We start from the raw sequence: 18,859 nt of genomic DNA, 5'->3' as shown, positions 1-18,859 counted from the left end.
TTTTGTGCAAAATAAAGATGATTTTATTCTAAGAATTTCCTAAAAATAATTATGGAGTCTATTGAAAATAAGATTTTGATCATTTTTGAAGTTTATTCCCCCCCAAAATTTATATCCTTATTTAAATAAGATGTTTTCTTTACTCATTCATATAATTAAAGCAAGTGTGAGCAGCGCTGAGAGCAAATTCTACATACATATCAGGCATCATATGCATATATAAGGAAAAAAGGAAGGAAGGGCGGGAAGGCGGGAAGAAGGAGAAAAGGAGGGTAGGAGGAAAGCAGTGAGGATTTGCCCCATGGATAATTACTAAAGTACTCTTGTCCCCTAGTTGCAGTCTCAGTGCAGCTGTTAATTATTTGAGTATGACCACTGGCCTGATTACATTGTCATTATATTAACTGATACTTGAGGTGCATGTGCTCACAACATCATGTAACTATTAGTTGTAATAGATGAAGAAGAAACATGAGGTAAATTTCAAATAGGATATAATTTTTCAACCAATTATTATTGAAATAAATATGAAGAAAAGGTAACTGTTGATTCTATTAGTTAATTCTAAAATGAAAGTTACAATGATTAACAATTTTCTTAAATAAAAAGTGAGAAGAGATCTAAAGTTTCTTCCATTGCTTCTTATCCCAGTTCAGACCTAAAAATAAATAAATAAATAAGAACAAAAAGCAAACAAAGCATGGGCTTTGATGAATAATCTTGGCTTGGCAATTGAAATTGGTCGCATTACCTTGTATAGAGGTATCAGTTTGTAAGGAAGAACACGATACTTTGCAATGATCATCTGAAGATACTATTTAAGATAACTGCTCACATTTTAACATTGAAATATTTAATGGGACGTTTGAAATAAATTTTCAACACCATATATTTTACTTTTATATAGTTATATTATTTTGCTTAATGCTCATTGGATGAAAATTGCCACTTACTGGCAATAGTAAATTTCCAATTTGCTTTTTAGTTATGTGGAGCCCCAGATGAAGAGCTATGTTAATTCAGGTGCAATAAGCTGATTATGATAGGAATCGGAATGGAAAAAGAATTGCTTTGAACTATTTTGTGTATCTATATACAGAACGTAGAAGGTCTGCTTTCTTCCTCACTGCTACCTTCAGATAAAGCTTTCTATTTAAAAAGAGTTAAGCATCTTGAGAAAAATAGATTTTAATCTTCACTAAAATCAAATCAGTTCTAAGATAATTTTTTACAATTTAGATGTAAGTATTAGAAAAGTTTCCAACCATCAATATATGGATTATATTTTTTATATTCAAATAACTACCTCAGCAGCAAGGAAGGAAAATGACTTGTTTTATTTTGATTATATCAATCAATAAAGTCAAGATTCTGACAAAAAGTTTACTGTAAATCTCATAGCACAAAACTTTGGAAAGTTAATATGTCTTCATAAGCTGCAAACAAGGCAGGCACCTACAACCATGAAGTTTTATCAGGCAATCACTGCTGAAAACCTTTCCCTCAATAGAGCAAATGTCCAAAATAGCTCCCCGCAAAATTTCAAAAATGATCAGTTTCAAATCTTGATATCAGTAGATTAATTCCAGGATTGTTTCCAGTTCACAACAACTTGCCACTGCTCTAGTATTTCCAGTAATATAAAGTAGCCAGTAACTTCACGGATCTTTATCAGTTTATTTAGGTGAGTTATAGAGTGACAGGCTCTCTCTTTCACTACTTTCTTTTTTTTTTAGATTTAGAGTTTTACTTTTTTATTTTTTTTATTATGTTCAATTAGCCAACTTGCACTACTATTGTGAGCTGCTCAGTGAAGCAGAAGGGTAATGAACTAGAAATGTAAAATCCAATATGAATGAGTTTTACTGATTAAAAACAAAACTGAGGCACTGGAAACAAAATGTAAACTAATAAAACAATATTACAAATTTGAATATGTAAAACCATGTTATTGAGAAACTAACGTGCTGTCCCAGGAACGAAACTTCCCATCTGTGGTGTTGGGAAGTGACTTCTCAGGCTTCAGAATATTGCTGCATCTGGGAAGAAGTGTCACTCTTCTCTATAATCTGTAATTCGAAATTAATTACTCATTTTCTCCCTATGTTTGTCTTATGCTACTGTGGCTCTTTGCTGTGGTAAACACGTCATTAAAATGAAGCTTCATATTATTGATATAGCAGTTGTTTCATCTAAAATTTTTCTTGTACCCTATTTTTTTGGTGTATAATATGTGTGGGAGTCATTAAAAAGTGTAAGATGGGGCGCCTGGGTGGCACAGCGGTTAAGCGTCTGCCTTCGGCTCAGGGCGTGATCCCGGCGTTATGGGATCGAGCCCCACATCAGGCTCCTCCGCTATGAGCCTGCTTCTTCCTCTCCCACTCCCCCTGCTTGTGTTCCCTCTCTCGCTGGCTGTCTCTATCTCTGTCAAATAAATGAATAAAATCTTTAAAAAAAAAAGTGTAAGATACACATATAAAAGTTGTGAAATGTAGTAAAATGAACACTTGGGAATCACCAAGACAACTAAGAACTAGGTATTTCCATGACCTTGCTTGTGTGTTTCTCTCTCATCTCATCATCCTGTCTCTTTCGTAAATTTTGTCTTTAACAGTTCCTTACTTATATTTTGAAATTTTCAATTTGATCTAGTTTCAAACTTACAGAATATTTCACAGAGGCTTCCAGGAATTCTCATATACTCCTGAACCAGATTCATCCGTTATTTATATTTTCTCCTTTTTGCTGTATTTGTGTATCTATCCATAGATATTTACATATGTGCACATATCATTTTAAATGCTCTTTTAGTTTAAGAGTAAGTTTTTAGTTTAATCATTTAAGAGTAAGATAAAGATATTATGTGTGCTCTGTAACCCTGAATACTCAGTGTGTCTTATTTAAGAACAAGGGCATTTTCTTACTTCCTGAGCAGTTATCAAAATCACAAAACCGTTATTTATAGTTTCTCCCTTTTGCTGTATTTGTGTATCTATCCATAGATATTTACGTATGTGCACATTTCATTCTAAATCCTTTTTTAGTTTAAGAGTAAGTTTTTAATTTAATCATTTAAGAATAAGATAAAGATACCATGTATGCTCTGTTACCCTAAATACTCAGGGTGTCTTATTTAAGAACAAGGGCATTTTCTTATGTCCTGAGCAGTTATCAAAATCACAAAACAATATTGAAACAATAGTATTATTTAATTTGCAATCCACATTGAAATGCCATCATATATCCCAATAATGGCCTTTATTGGGATTAATAATAATAATTATTAAAAAGTAACTTTTCCCCTCCAGTCATGGATTGAATTCAAGATCACTTTCTATAATGCACAGCATAAAAAATATAGTCAGTAATATTATAAGAGCATTGTATGGTGACAGATGGTAGCTACACTTCTGGTGAGCATAGCATAGTATATGAATAGTCTTTAGTATTTTCTATGTATCAGATCGTGTCATCTGCTAAAAGATAATAGTTTTACTTCTTTTTTAATTTGAATGCATTTATTTTTTGTTTCTTAATTTGGCTGAGATGTCTAGTACTGTATTGAATAGGACAGGCAAGAGTGGGCATCCTCTCTTGCTCTGAATCTTAGAGGAAATTTTTCAGTTTTCACCATTGAGTGTGACATTAGCTGTGGGTTTTTCACTTTTTATGTGAGGTAAGTTCTGAATATAGCTGATTTATTGAGCATTTTTATCATGAAATAGTAAATGGAGTTTTGTCAAAATTTTTCTGGATTTATTGAGATAAATATATGATTTTTATCCTTCATTCTGTTAATGTGATGTATCACATTGATTGATTTGTGCATAATAAACCACCTTTGCACTTAGAGATAAACCTACGTAGTCATGGTCTATGATCTTTTTAATGTGATTTTGAATTCTGTTTGCTAGTATTTTGTTGAGAATTTTTGCATCTATGTTCATCACAGATATCAATCTGTAGTCTTTTGTTTTCTTTTGTTGTGGTCAGTTTGTTTGGCCTTGATATTAGGGTGATGCTGACCTCACATATGAGTTTTGAAGTATTTCCTCTTCTTATATTTTTGGAAGAGTTTAAGAATTTGTATTAATTCTTCTTTTGTCAGTAGAATTTATCCATGAAGCCATGTAGGCCTGGGCTTTTCTTCGTTGGGAGTTTTTTGATTACTGATTCAATCTCCTTATGTGTTATCGCTCTGTTCAGGCTTTAAATTTTTTTTTTATTCCAAATTGGTAGGTTGTATGTTTCTAGGAATTTATCCACTTTTAAGTTGTCCAATTTGTTGGTGTATATTTGTTCATAAGAGTCCTTTATATCCTTTTTATTTCTATGGATCGGTTGCAATGTCTCCCCCTTCATTTCTGATTTTATTTGCATTTTCTCTTTTTTCTTAGTCTAGCTAAAGTTTGTCTATTTTTTTTCCAAAAAAACAACTCTTATTTCATCAGTTTTTATTTTTCCTTTCTTATACTGCTTTTGTCACATTCCATGAGTTTTAGTATGTTGTGTTTTCATTTTCATTTGTCTCAAGTTATTTTCTGATTTCCAGCTTAATTTCTTATCTGACCCAATAGTTGTTGAAGAGTATGTTGTTCAGTTTCCATGTTGGAAAAATACCTGGAATGATTTCAATCTTGTTAATTTTGTTAAGACTTGTTTTGCAGCCCAACATGTGGCTTATCCTGCAGACTATTTTATGTGCACTTGAAAACAACAAGTATTCTGCTGCTATTATATAGAATGTTATGTATATATCTGTTAGGTCCATTTGTTCTATAGTGTTATTCAAGACTGCTATTTTCTTACTAATTTTCTATCTGGATGATTTATCCACTATAGAGAGCAGAGTATTAAAGTCTCCTGCTATTATTATATTGCTGTCTTTTTCTTCCTTCAGATCTGCCAATTTTTTTTTATATATTTAGGTGCTTTGGTGCTGAGTTCATATATATTTATAACTTATATCTTCCTGTTGAATTGATTCTTTTTTCATTATGTAATGACTTCTTGTCCCTTGTGACTGTTGTCAACTTAAAGTCTGTTTCGTCTGAAATAAGTATAGCTACTCTGTTCTTTTTTGGTTACCATTTGAATGGAATATCTTACCTCCCACACACAGCCCTGCCCTCACTTTCAACCTATATAAGTTTTAAATCTAAAGTAAATCTCTTGAGTGATACCAACAAGATGGCCGAATAATTCATCCCCCTCTCATATCCCCTCTCAACAACAATTTGACATCCATCCACAGACAAAAGTGTCTTTGGGGAAACTTTGGGACACAGGTAGGAAAGTGAAACCCTGGAACAGTCCAAGATTCTCTGCCATGGTCCAGGAGCCCCTGGAGTTAAGCCCACCAAGCTCAATCAAACTATAAGCCCTGAAAGGACCCTGTGACAGAACTCCAGCCCATCCCAGCCATAGTCTGCAAACAATCCTGCTGGCACAGTGACCTAAAAGGAGACACTTTCATCTGCATCCCTGGAGATCCTAAAAATAACCTATACTTTCTTTCAGCCCCCTTATGGCCTCAATATGTCAGGAGTCCTGAGGGTTGAAAATCCCAGTGGAAGACACTCTCACGTGTCCCCAGAGATCCTCTAATGGCTCTTTACCCCACTCCAGCCACTCCCAGACACAGCCCATAGCAGTACTGCTAGCCAAGGGACATAGCAGGGAACATTTCTGTCTGCATCCCCAAAGATCTTGAAAAAGCCCTATAATCAGTGCCAGCCCCTTACCAGCCATAGACTACAAGCACCCCTGCTGTCACAGAGAAATGCTCACATCTGCACACTAGAAAATCTAAAAAGCATCCTATACTTGGCTCCAGCCCTTCTAACCAGTTTTAAAGAGCAATCTAGTCAACTAAAGGATCTAGTGGGAGACATGGGCATTTATACCTTCAGAACCATCGAAACTAATATTTGGTTTTTGAAAGATAAACATATTAGACAAAACTTCAGCTACATTAAACAAGGCAAAAAGAAGATTCAAATAAGGAAAATTAGAAATGAAAGAGGAGACATTACAACACACATCATAGATATTCGAAGGAACATAAGAGGCTACTAGGAACACCAACAAATCAGATAACATGGAAGAAATGAATAAATACTAGAAACATATAATCTACAATAGAAAATAATTAAGAAATAAGAAATCTGAACAGGTCAATAATGAGTAAGGAGACTGAAACAGTAACCAAAAACCTCCCAATAACAACAAAAAAGTCCAGGACCAGATGGTTGCACTGATGATTTCTACAATACATTTAAGGAAAAATTAATGCCAATCCATTTCAAATTCTTCCAAAATATGAAGAGGAGGGAACACTCCAAACTTATTTTACAGGGCCAGCATTACCCTGATTCCAAAGTCAGATAAGGATGTTACAAGAATAGAAAACTACACACTAGTATCCCTGGTGAATATAGGTGCAAAAATTCTCAACAAAATATTAGTAAACCTACTTTCCAACAAAACATTAAAAGGATCATACATCAGGCACCTGGGTGGCTCAGTCCATTAAGCATCCGTCTTTGGCTCAGTTCATGATCCCAGGGTCCTGAGATGGAACCCCTCATCGGGCTCCCTGGCCAGCTGGGAGCCTGCTTCTCCCTCTCCCTCTGTCTGCTGCTCCCCCTGCTTGTGCTCTCTCTTTTTCTCTCTCTCTAATAAATAAATAAATAAATAAATAAATAAATAATATTTTAAAAAAATCATACATCATGATCAACTGGGAGTTATCCCTGGGATGCAAAGATGGTTCAACACATGTAAATCAATAAATGTGATATGTCCTATTAATAGAAAAAAGTGTAAAATTTGCAGAATCCTCTCAATAAATACATCAAAGAATGTTGATTTTTGTTTTAAAAAAACAGACTCCTTGACTGGTTTCAAATTCCAAACTATATCCTCTGCAATAGGCAACAGATGAAATCTCCAGTCCACAGTGTTTCCAACTTCCCAGCTCTCAATTTCCGCTGGACTTGCTGAAGTCTTCCCCACACACATACAGTTCAAAAACTAGCCAAGCTTTGGGATGAAGTTTCAGATTTTGGGGTTTCCCCACTGCATAGCTGCCTTCTTTATAAGACTTCATAATTTTCCACCTTATATTTTATATTTCCATTTCCAATTTATCATTTTCCAGCCACTATGGCACTCCTGAACTCTATCCTCTGACTCCTAAAGCTGGTGAAATTGAAATTTTCCTATTGTGTTTTACCAAACTCATGTCTGTCGTGTGGCTTGGGAAACGCCTTCAGGATGAAAATGAACCCTCATGAGCACAAAGTATCACTCTTTGCAATTCCCTTTTTTAATATTTTGTTTGCTTCCCCATTGTTCCCCTGAATTTATTCATTCTTAAATTGCTGCAAATGCTTTTTTAAAATATATGTTTCCAGGGGTGCCTGGGTGGCTCATTCAGTTGAGCTTTTGCCTTCGTCTCAGGTCAGGGTCTTGGGATCGAGCACCGTGTTGCATCAGGCTCCCTGCTTGCTGGGGAGTCTGCTTCTCCCTCTCCGCTCTCCCTGGTTTTGCTCTCTCTCTGTCAAATAAATAAATAAAATCTTAACTGTTGGAGAGTTAGTAATATAAAAGCTTTCCCACCATATCCAGAAGTGACTCCCCCATCTAGTAATTTTTAGCCTTTGTTCATTATTTGTTTCAAATTGCTTCAAACTCTATTTGTAATACAAAAAAATAAGTACATCTGTGAATGTCTTCTACCTACACATATGCAACACATATCTGCAAATAAGAGCTATTTGTTAAGTATTTTACATGTATTATTCTGTAAATAGAATAATTTATGGTATTAAACATTTTGCAAAATGTTTAATGATGATCTTTTATTGGCAGATAACAGAACAGAATTTTAGAAAAAATGAATTAGATCTTCAAGGTCACTATTACATAACAGAAATAGAATTCAAAACACATCTAACTGACAAAATCCTCTATCCATACAAGTATTAGTCGAGATTGTTATACTTCATAGGTAAGAAAAAAATAAGCAATCTCAAATATATGTGTAGTTAATAATTAGACATGTTTACAGATTGTCTTAATGTTTCTTTGATTTATTTTCATGGATCATGTAGTAATAATAAATATGTCTGAAAAATACCTGTCATAATCTAATGAGAGTTTAAATTCTATAATGTGAAATTTTTTAACTAAAAAAAAATCTTAAAATATTTTCAGTTGCCTATTTTAAAGAAAAATAAACTTATCATCCACTCTAAAAAGTAAAGTCAGCTCTAGAGTGGCTTTAGTGATTCAGAGAGATCCTGGAAAGACTGTATTATTGTCTTGATTAAATAAATGCCCCACTTTTCTCAGAGGACTTGACCAAATGGAATGGAGAATATTCTCCTAAGAGGACTAGAAATTCAAAATCCACACAACATATTCCACAAATTGGGGACAGGGCCCGTGCCTTTTATATCTGAGTCACTAAGCTTGGCACATTGCCTAGAATTTGTTAGCAGTTGTGTTGTATGAATAAAAATGATTGTTAATAACTGAAATGGAAATTAACCCCTGTGATAATTCTGATATACATTGGAGCTCATTTTTCAGCACTATTCTATTCACCACATAGACCCTGGGAACTTCTGGGCTGCTGAAGTATAGGACTCATGGTCAGCAGGACACCAAAAAGCCAAATTTGGTCTAGGTGGTTTATTCTTAGAGTTACTATATACTCTAACAACTCCACTTTAAATAATATATATTGTGAAATCACAAATGAGGGAAAACAAGTGATGAAATGGTAAAGGATCTTCATGGAATGGTTTGCTTTTGTTTATGTTTTGTTCTAGAAATTTGTCCTGAATTTACAAAATGACAATAACATGTAAGTTATGATTATGGACCTAGTACAAAGACATTACAAAGAATTGTTAATACTCAGCCTTCATTTCGACTACTATTTGGATATAAGGACATCTTTGAAATGCTATTCCCTTAAACTCAACAAATCTACGTGTCATAAAAGGAAATAGAAGCTGGGGCGCCTGGGTGACTCAGTTAGTTAAGACTCTGACTCTTGGTTTGTCTCAGGTCCTGATTTCATGGGTCTTGAAATCAAGCCCCCACCCGGCTCCCCACTCGGTGGGGAGTCAGCTTGAAGATTTTCTCCCTCAGCCTCTCTGCCCCTCCACCCCCACCCCTTGCTCTCTCGCTCTCTCAAATAAATAAATATTTTTTAAATAGGAAATAGAAGCTGATGATTGAGCTCAATTATTTACTATTTATCAAGGATAAATAAGAACTACTTGATTTTTAAAAGTTTAGAAATGTGTTAATGTGTAAAGACAAGAAAGATGATGGCTAAAAACAAGTGCCCTGCATTGCAGCAAATGACTACTCATCTCTTTTGTACTTTTTTATATCCAATCCCAAATGAGCATGGGAACATAATGAGATATGCAAGAGAGAGATCAGTCAGGGAACATTTTCAGCCATACCAAGAGTGAAGTTCAGAATTCTAAGATCTTTCAAACACAGCCTGCTCTCTAGAATTTAACAACTAACTCTGGGCTGCTTAAGAACATGAGGCAAACTGCTCAAAAGAATGGAAACTGAAGAACAGACACAAAAAAACATCTATTTTGTGATATACTTGGAAACATACACAGATGGGAGCGTTTGTGTTTAATACTTCTATTCTCTAGTGTTAAATAAGCCATGTTCATTTTGAGAAGTTGTTTATTAAGGGATCTATTTTCCTTTTAGAGACATGGCTGTTTTATTTTGACTGATGACCTCAGCCTCACCTTTTAGAAGTCGGCTGATTGAAACACTTCTCCTCTATTTCCTACCATAAAAATAACAAAAACATACTTCTCACACAAAGGTGCCCTAACTGCTGTTTTTTCCCATGCATACACTTTAGGAATGTCGTAGCATTTTCAAGGGAATATTATATTAAAATCACTATGTTTTAAATGAGTATTAATTTTAATGTTAGAAATCATCAGTAATTCTAATTGCAAAATATCAACAGAATAAGATCATACTGACTTAATCTGCCTATCTTCCACCTGGTATATTTCCAACTCCATCTCTTACTGTGGCATATATTTCTGATTGAAATCACCTATGCATTGGTACAAACAGACACAGATTTCTTTGGTTGTTTATAGTAGCTTTATTATAAGCTGACATTTATAGTCCAATGCATTAGAGATAAAGATGTTTTCTATAAAATAAAAAAAACATACAATTGACATGAGAAATCCTAAAGTTATTTTTTCTGTTAGAATATTTGCTTTCTCTGATAGAATCATAAAATATACTGAGAGGTACATGCATATATACATACATACTCATAAATATGTACACACACATATACACACACTTAGAAGAGAGTATAAGCCATTTTTAAATGAGTAAAAAGTACTAAAGTATATCTTTATGGTAATATTATCCATCGTTTACATTAAAACATTCCTATATCCCCTGACAACCAACAAGACGTCCCTCAAATAAGATCCTATACACTCCCCATTCACATTATTTATGTAAAATAGAAAATATGAAAAAAATACTTGAAATGAAGCTTAAAAAATTTAAAACCCAGAATTTACTTCTGAACGCTTCTTTGATGTTACCCTAATTAATAGATCATTTTATTGTATCACTACCAATTGCAGAAAGACCAAGATGAACCTGTAGGATTTCTCTGTATCCTCCTCAGATTCAATGTAAATTATAGTATAACAATTAAAAATTAAAATTAAAATGTACTCTAAGTTTGTAGGTGTATAAGCAAAGATACAGGAGAAGGAACATAGCAAATAAAAGAGTTCAACAATTTCCTGGAAGGTAGGAAGGCTGTGGAGATCTGTTTAATGGCTGCTTCTGTGGGAGGAAATAGCAGATGTCCAATTAAAAATGAGAGCCAATCTGACAAGCATAAATCCACACACCTTCACGCTCAGGACTGGAAGGTGTGAGAGAGGATAGGAGCTCAAAGAAGGGCCAAAAGGGGCTAAGTAATTGCCTGTTCCATGGACACAAGTGAGTTTTTGAATCCTAATTTAAAGGTAACTGATACTATCTAAATAATAAATTAGGAGGACGGAGACAGGCAAGAGATTTGCACTGTGACAGAAATGAATCTTCATTCCTTTGAGTAGGAAATAAGTGGAAATATCTTAGGTTGAGACATAAAAAGAGTAGAATAACATACCCTTCAATGATAGGAAAGGGAAGAATCAATAATACCTGATAATAAATATTAATTAACAAGAGCAGATATCACTTACTGAATGCTTATTAACTGCCAAGCATAATTTTAGCTGCTTTATATGAATTGGTTTCTCACAACACTGCTTTCAGATGAGAAGAAAATAGACATGAGAGATCAAGTAACTTGTTTAAGATTCCACAGAGCAAATGGCAGAATTAAAGTTGGTACCTGGGAAAGCTCACTCCAGAGAACTTGCACTTAACTAACAGAGTCACAAGAGTTAGCTTTCTCGCAGTTATGGGAGATTTAGATGAATTTGATAACATTTTATAAGCAGCAGTTCTTTTGCTTTTATTTAAAGCCTCCATATACCTGGATAATGTGCTGCATGCATACTATCACTCTTCTGTATAATCACTCTTGCCTAAACTGCTCATTTATAAAATTGGGGGAGTAAGTATTGCTTAAGATTATTGGAAAATTATGTGGATTAATATATGCTTAAGTAATGTGTGGCACAGGAATATTGATGGTGTCATTTTTTATTACAATTAATATTACTACTAGCCAATTCTTTCATCTATTGTTAAATCTCTTCCAATGCTGGAGGAAACATCTGCAGTATTTAACTCATTCTGATGTAAAGCCTGTCTCCTTTTGGCCTCATATTAAGTACAACTCTTTTTTCATGTGCTGTCCAAAAACCTAACTTTCATGCACTATGTGAATCAGCTATTCCCTGTAATTCCCTAGGCCCTTATATTTTTGTTATTTGCTCTCCATTTCCTTGCATACTTAGAGTATATGGCACCATGTGCTCAAATACCCAGGCAGGCCTAGGGTATGGTAAAAAGCCAGTCTCTCATAGAGTTACATAAAAATGTATAAAAGCAGACTCAGGTCTTAGAATCCGAAATAAATTCAACAAATCACACTTAACAAAGAAAAGGAGTTATGATATTAAGCCATATAAGACTAGTCATAAAGGAAGCCATTGAGGAAGAGGACTCAAAGAATATATGGAAAAGCAAACTAGCCTCAGCCTAGAACTTGAAATTCAGGAAGCTGTGTTGGTGATTTATCTGGCTCTTACAGTGGATGACATGGGCTCATCAAAAGAGATATAGATATGGTGGCAGAATGGATGCTTTTGAAATGATAATTTCTGTCATGTAATTGAATCAATATAAATATATGCTCATACCTGTATTCCCAACTGTACTGTTTCTATTTCAAGGACAAAACTGTGTTTTAATGACTTTTGTATCCTTCTACTAAGACAGTATAGAACATACAAACATTGAATATCTTGAAGGATTTAACTATACAATTGGATGGATGGGGAATGGTGGATGGATTACAATTCTAAAAGTACACAATTACTTTTGGAAAAATAAAGGACAAACTACATCATCATATTATTGACCAGCCTAAAAAGTTGTGATCTCAAAAATTTCTCTACATATTTATATTCCTAAACAATTTTATTTGTATAGCCTACTCCAAAAGAACATTAATAAATGTACGTGGGTCAGCTTTTATATTAGTCATCCAGAAATCATGTTTAGAAATGGTCTCATGTGTGCTATGCTAGAAAAAATTAATAATATTTGTCCTTTTGAGCCAATTTGGTAAAAGATGTAAATACCTTTTAATCATTTTGTACAAATCTAATCATTAGCATTTGTGCTGTTTATGATAATACAGGACAAATATACTAATTATTTGTTATCTAGGATTCCAATGATGATGATGACAGTAGCAACAAAAATAATGGTAGGTAACATTGATCATTGACTATGGACAAGGGAATAATCTATTTTATTTTCAACCACCAGATGGGGTACTCTTATTACTTCTATTTTATATACCAGATGACTGACTTTCAGTGTTTAGGTAATTTTCCAAGTATCCTTAAGGTGCAGGAGATGTTTTGTTTTTAATTCACTGTTGCATCATAAATGCCTAGCGTAGTGTCTGAACATGGTGGATTCATAACAGAATTTATTGACTGAATGAACACAAAACATGGCACTACTGCTACTGAATGTTATTTTGTTTTGTTTTACTTTAATTTTGCTCTTAATTTCTGTGATATACTGCTTCTCATTACCATAAAAATCCAGCTTAACCCAAGTATGGATTTGTTTATGTTTATTGGGAAGTATATTTCAGGAATTGGTATGGCTTGAAAATCTACCCACATATAGAAAATTGTATGTCTTTTTTCATCCATCTTTTGAATTATTATGTCTGTCATCCTCTTCTATTCTATAGAAGCAATTATGATATCTTTTTAAGGTGGCTTTCTATACTACTGTCTACATTTACTAAGTACCCAACTTTGAAAATTCATCCCAGTTCCAAAATTAGTTCTCTAAATCTTCAAAACATAGATGAATTCACAAATGAATTCTTATTTGTTGGTTGATAGAACCAGTGACAGCATGTACTTATCTAAAAGAGTTAATATTTTTTGTCAAGGGCTTTTGAAAGGTTTTTATGACAGCATAAATCTAACTAATTCTAATGACTTCTTCTAAATAGACCATGTACAACAGGCTTACCAATGCTTTGCAATTAATTAATTGGTCATTAAAATGATCTTATAAAGAATAAGCTGAATAATGTAGGTTGAGCCCAACACATATAAATTTCTGAGGTTAACCAAATGTAGTACATGAAAGCTTCCATCATGTACTCACAGCAAGGGGCAACTCCATGATTTCTGGTTTGCAGCATTTCATGGCATATATTTTCCACTTTTTCTTCTTTCTTTCTTTCTTTCTTTCTTCTTTCTTTCTTTCTTTCTTTCTTTCTTTCTTTCTTTCTTTCTTCTTTCTTTCTTCTTCTTTCTTTTTAACATTCCAGTGCTATCCAACTTTGTAAACTAACAATTCTTTTAGGTTTCTCATTTCTGGTGCCAAAACAGCAAAGCTTCCATTCAAAGTGAAGCATCAAAACTCCATGATTTTTGCACTAGATCTCAATTTCACAAGGCAGTGAGCAAAAGCACAGTAGGATAGAGTTTTGCATGCACTGTCATTCTTGTGGTTTCAGATGTGGTGGTCAGCAGGACTGTAACATTAAAAATGCAAGTTTCATTAATGATGGTCCACCAGGAAGAGGGATGAAAGGTTACTTTGAATTGTCTTTGAAGACTCTAGATAGTGAAATAGCCTTTGATACTAGGAATCAGCACTAGTCTACTCAAATCAAGGACATCTGTCCTCCAAAACAGGAGAGAACAAAAAATAGATATTGATGAGTAGCTCAAGCAGGGCAGAAAGATGAAAAAATAGTTATTGTTCAGGTGTTTAGATAGCTATGGGAAAGAGTGAATAAAAGTGGACAACCCTTCCTTTGGAAAAACATGAAACAGTGGGTATTCTTTACTTGTCAAATGTGAAAGGATTGAAAAAATTGTTAAATGTGCCTCCTGGCTAGTTTGCTAGCAAATACAAGCTGTTCTCCCCAGATATCCACAGTTATGTTTCTTTTACTGAACTCACTAAAGTATTTGCCATTTAACAATTTCCTTATTCAATTTGGCTGGAGGGACATTCATTAAAAAGAGTCAGGTGACATGAAACAGGGAAATCAAATTAGATAACATTCCCATATTCTAACACATATAAGCAAATTAGTTGAGATTGGCCAGTTTGGTTTCCAAATATTCTTAGACATAAACAGAGACATCCAGTGAAGGATGAAATTTAATAAAGTTTTACATTTTAGCTTCCCTGTGAATACATGGTATTAATGTCATCTTCAGGAAAAAATATTTTAATATTGCATTAATAATAGCTAACACACAGTGCATACTATATGGCAGGCTATTTTGTATATAGTAACACATTTAGTCTTCACCATAACTCAGTGAAGTAGATACTCTTTAATCATCATTTTAGAGAAGAAGGATTGAAACAAATTGGTCAAGGAATTTTTCCCCAAAATGTATAAAGAGTAAGAGGAGAACTGGAATTTTAAATCAGGATGCCTTGATCAAAAATCTATGCTCTTTCCCAACATGTTATGCTGATTTTCTGTTCAGTGGATTTCTACAAACAGTTACAGCCTTACAAAACCTAGTGCTAAAAAAACAAAACAAAAACAGAGTCTTAGTAATCCTCTTACCTCCTTTAATTTTAATTGTGTACACACACACACGGACTAAAATAGTGTCATGTATTTGTTCGTATACATGAGGACAATTTAAAGCTCTACTCTAAGTCCAAACTAATCATAATACCAATAACATTTAAATAATATTGATGCCCTGATTAAACACCAATAATCATACTAATTTTTCAAGTACATATACATACATAGGTATCTTTTAGATATTACAACACAGTATTAGTGCTCTCTTCAATGGGAAAAGGCTATCACAGCATGAAAAATATGTTGTAGAGTGTGCCCACTGTGGGGGATACAATCCTGAAATAGTGTCACTATAGTGTGACACGTGGACAGTGATGGCTATAATGTATTGATTATGCATTATATACATTCAACAAAATATTTTCATGCATGTTAGTGTTAACTGAAATAAAATTTTAGTTTTGAAAAAATCGAAGTTTATGGTGAAAATTAGAGATGCACAAGGGTGAGATTTATACATTTAAAAAAACCTAAAATCAAATCATCAAATATTCTGAGGAGGGCATCCATGTGGGCGGGGGCGTTGCCCACAATGGAAGTCAGAAAGCATGCAGGGAGTAGAGGTATCTGTGCAGGGGATATGTGGCAGTAGAGAGAGAAGATTGGTTAGATACATGCAATTAGGAAAACAAATAAACATAGGGGTGCCTGGATGGCTCAGTCAGTAGAGCATGTGACTTTTGATCTTGGGGTTGTAAGTTTAGGCCCCACATTGGGTATAGAGATTACTTAAAAATAAAATCTTAAAAAGATACATTTAGAATAATAAAAGCAGTTTCCTTGAGTGGAGAAGGAAGTTGTAAACACAAAAAATGAGAAAACTAGAATGAATCCTGTGGTGTTAAATTGAATACATCAGGGTGAAGACATAATTTCCAATAAATAGTTGGATAGATTAGATTAGGTAGAGAGAATTTTGTGTGTATACGACCGTATGTACATTCCTATGTGTATTCTCTGGATCTATTCACTGAGAAGGCCTCTTAGTATTGACTCCTCATTCACCATGAACATAACCAGACAAGTTCTTGACTTCTAAATACAGGCATACCTCATTTGGTTGCTTTCTGCTTTATTGTACTTTGCAGATACTGTATTTTTTTTTTTTTTTTTTTTTTTTTACAAATCTAGGGTTTGTGGCAAAGCTGCATCAAGCAAGTCTATTGGTGCCATTTTTCCAGTGGAATTTTCTCACTTTGTGTCTCTGTATCACATTTTGGTAACTCAATATTTCAAACTTTCTCATAATTATTATGTTTGAATTGCTGCAATCTCATAATGAAACTTCAACAAATGAGGAGTTCTTATGGATTAGCAAAAGAAGTGGTTTCTTGAAATGGAATTTGCTCTTGGTGAAGATGTTGTGAAGATTGTTGAAATGACAGCAAAGGATTTAGAATATTATATAAACTTAGTTGATAAAGCAGCAGCAGGATTTGAGAGGATTGACTCCAATTTTTAAAGACATTCTATTGTGGGTAAAATGCTACCAAACAGCATCACATACCTCAGAGAAATCATTCATGAAAGAACGAGTCAATTGATGTGGCAAATTTCATTGTTTTATTTTAAGAAATTGCCACAGCCAGCCCAACCTTCAGCAACCACCAACCTGATCTGTCAGCAGCCATCAACAATAAAGGAGGACCCTCCACCAGCAAAAATACTATGGCTTACTGAAAGCTCAGATGATGGTTAGCATTTGTTATCAATAAAGTACTTTTAAATTAAGGTATGTATGTTGAGTTTTTTAAGATATAATGCTATTGAACACTTAGCAGACTATACTATAGTGTTAACTTTTTTATGCAAAAGTTTGGGAAACCAAAAAAATTCATTTGACTTGTTTTATTGCAATATTTGCTTTATTGTGGTGGTATTGAACCAAACCTACAATATATTTGAGATATGCCTATATTATTTCCCTCTAAAAAAATCAAGGATTCTTGTAGAAATGGTTGATTCTAATTTTGGCTCATGGAAAGTACAAAATGAATCTAAAACATCTTGTTTTCCATGAAAATAAAGTGGCTAAAGAATTGTGAGGACATATCAAAAGAACACAGGAGCCAATTTGCAAGAGCTTCTCCCATTGACCAATCCAGGAATAATTTTAACATCAAACTAAATGATGATATTAAAAGATCTCAATGCATTTAATAAAATAGAGAACCATAGGTTTTATACAGATATCAATAGATTAATAAGTAAGTTGAAAGTATGAATAGGAATGGAAAATGTATAAGGTATGAATGCAAACTCTCCCTGAATACATGTTAATTTAAAAGCGGAAAATATCAATGACGTGATGGAGAAACCTGACAAACACCACCAAAATCAAGTGATTAAGATGAACACCATCAGTAACTGGACCAATTAAAATCACATGATATCTGATCATGTGCAATAAAAAGAACACATTTTTACTCCTGTAATATTATCAAAGATGGTAGGGCTGAATCAAATCACAAGGAAACATTTGCTAATCCCATAGTGAAGGCTGATCTATAAGATAACTGGCCTCTAATCTTCAAAAATGTCAAATTCATTAAGACAAAGACTGAAGACTGCTCCAGTTTGAAGGAGATTATAGAGACATGAGAGTTATTTACTATGTGTGATTCTGAACTAGATTACTTTCCTCTAAGAAACATTAGAATACCACTTGACAAAACTTTAACGTAGCGTGAGGATTAGATGGTAGTAATGTATCAGTGCTAATTCACTGATATTGAAAGTTGTGTTGAAGAGTATTCTTGTTTATAGTAAAAATAATACTAACAACAGGGGCTGATGGTATCAAGTCTACATCTTACTGTCAAATGGTTCAAGAAAAAAAAGTTCTTTGTGCTTTCCTAACTTCTCTGTAATTTGGTGTTAAAAAGATAGATTTGCAATCAATATGAATTTTTTGTTTTATTTTCTAGAAATTAACACAGTGGTAACTTTTACTAACCATGATCCTACAAATGTACAAATAATAACATTTAAAAGACAGTGGCAAACAGAATAGTTCTAGTGAAGTTACCAAATACCTTTCAAAAGGGTTACTGGTGGCTTTATATTTCTAGAATTACATGATACCTTCTAGATGTAGTGTACCATCATACACATATAGCACATCAATGAGGAATTCTCTAAGACATTTAGTGTGGCTTTCTCTAGTAAAAATTCCCTGATCTGGCGTTGGCCAGGTGACACATATTGCTAGGGATAGCCTCACTATTTTGTAATTTGCCTAACATGCTTACAAAATTTTAAAATAATTACTTCACGGGGCGCCTGGGTGGCACAGCGGTTAAGCGTCTGCCTTCAGCTCAGGGCATGATCCCGGCGTTCTGGGATCGAGCCCCACATCAGGCTCCTCTGCTGAGAGCCTGCTTTTTCCTCTCCCACTGCCCTGCTTGAGTTCCCTCTCTCGCTGGCTGTCTCTATCTCTGTCGAATAAATAAATAAAATCTTTAAAAAAATAAAAATAAA

The 18,859-nt window shown here is 34.0% G+C and overlaps 1 pseudogene; it reads left to right on the top strand.

Moving 5' to 3' along the window:
- Nucleotides 1–17,078, top strand: part of LOC125281789 (tigger transposable element-derived protein 1-like) — an 82,158-nt pseudogene extending 65,080 nt beyond the window's left edge.
- The last annotated feature ends 1,781 nt before the right edge of the window (nt 17,079–18,859 follow it).

The sequence above is a fragment of the Ursus arctos genome, unplaced genomic scaffold (assembly GCF_023065955.2).
Source record: "Ursus arctos isolate Adak ecotype North America unplaced genomic scaffold, UrsArc2.0 scaffold_10, whole genome shotgun sequence".
NCBI classification, from domain to species: domain Eukaryota; kingdom Metazoa; phylum Chordata; class Mammalia; order Carnivora; family Ursidae; genus Ursus; species Ursus arctos.
The sequence above is the reverse complement of the archived record's forward strand: the minus strand, read 5'-3'. Positions and strand labels throughout refer to the sequence as shown.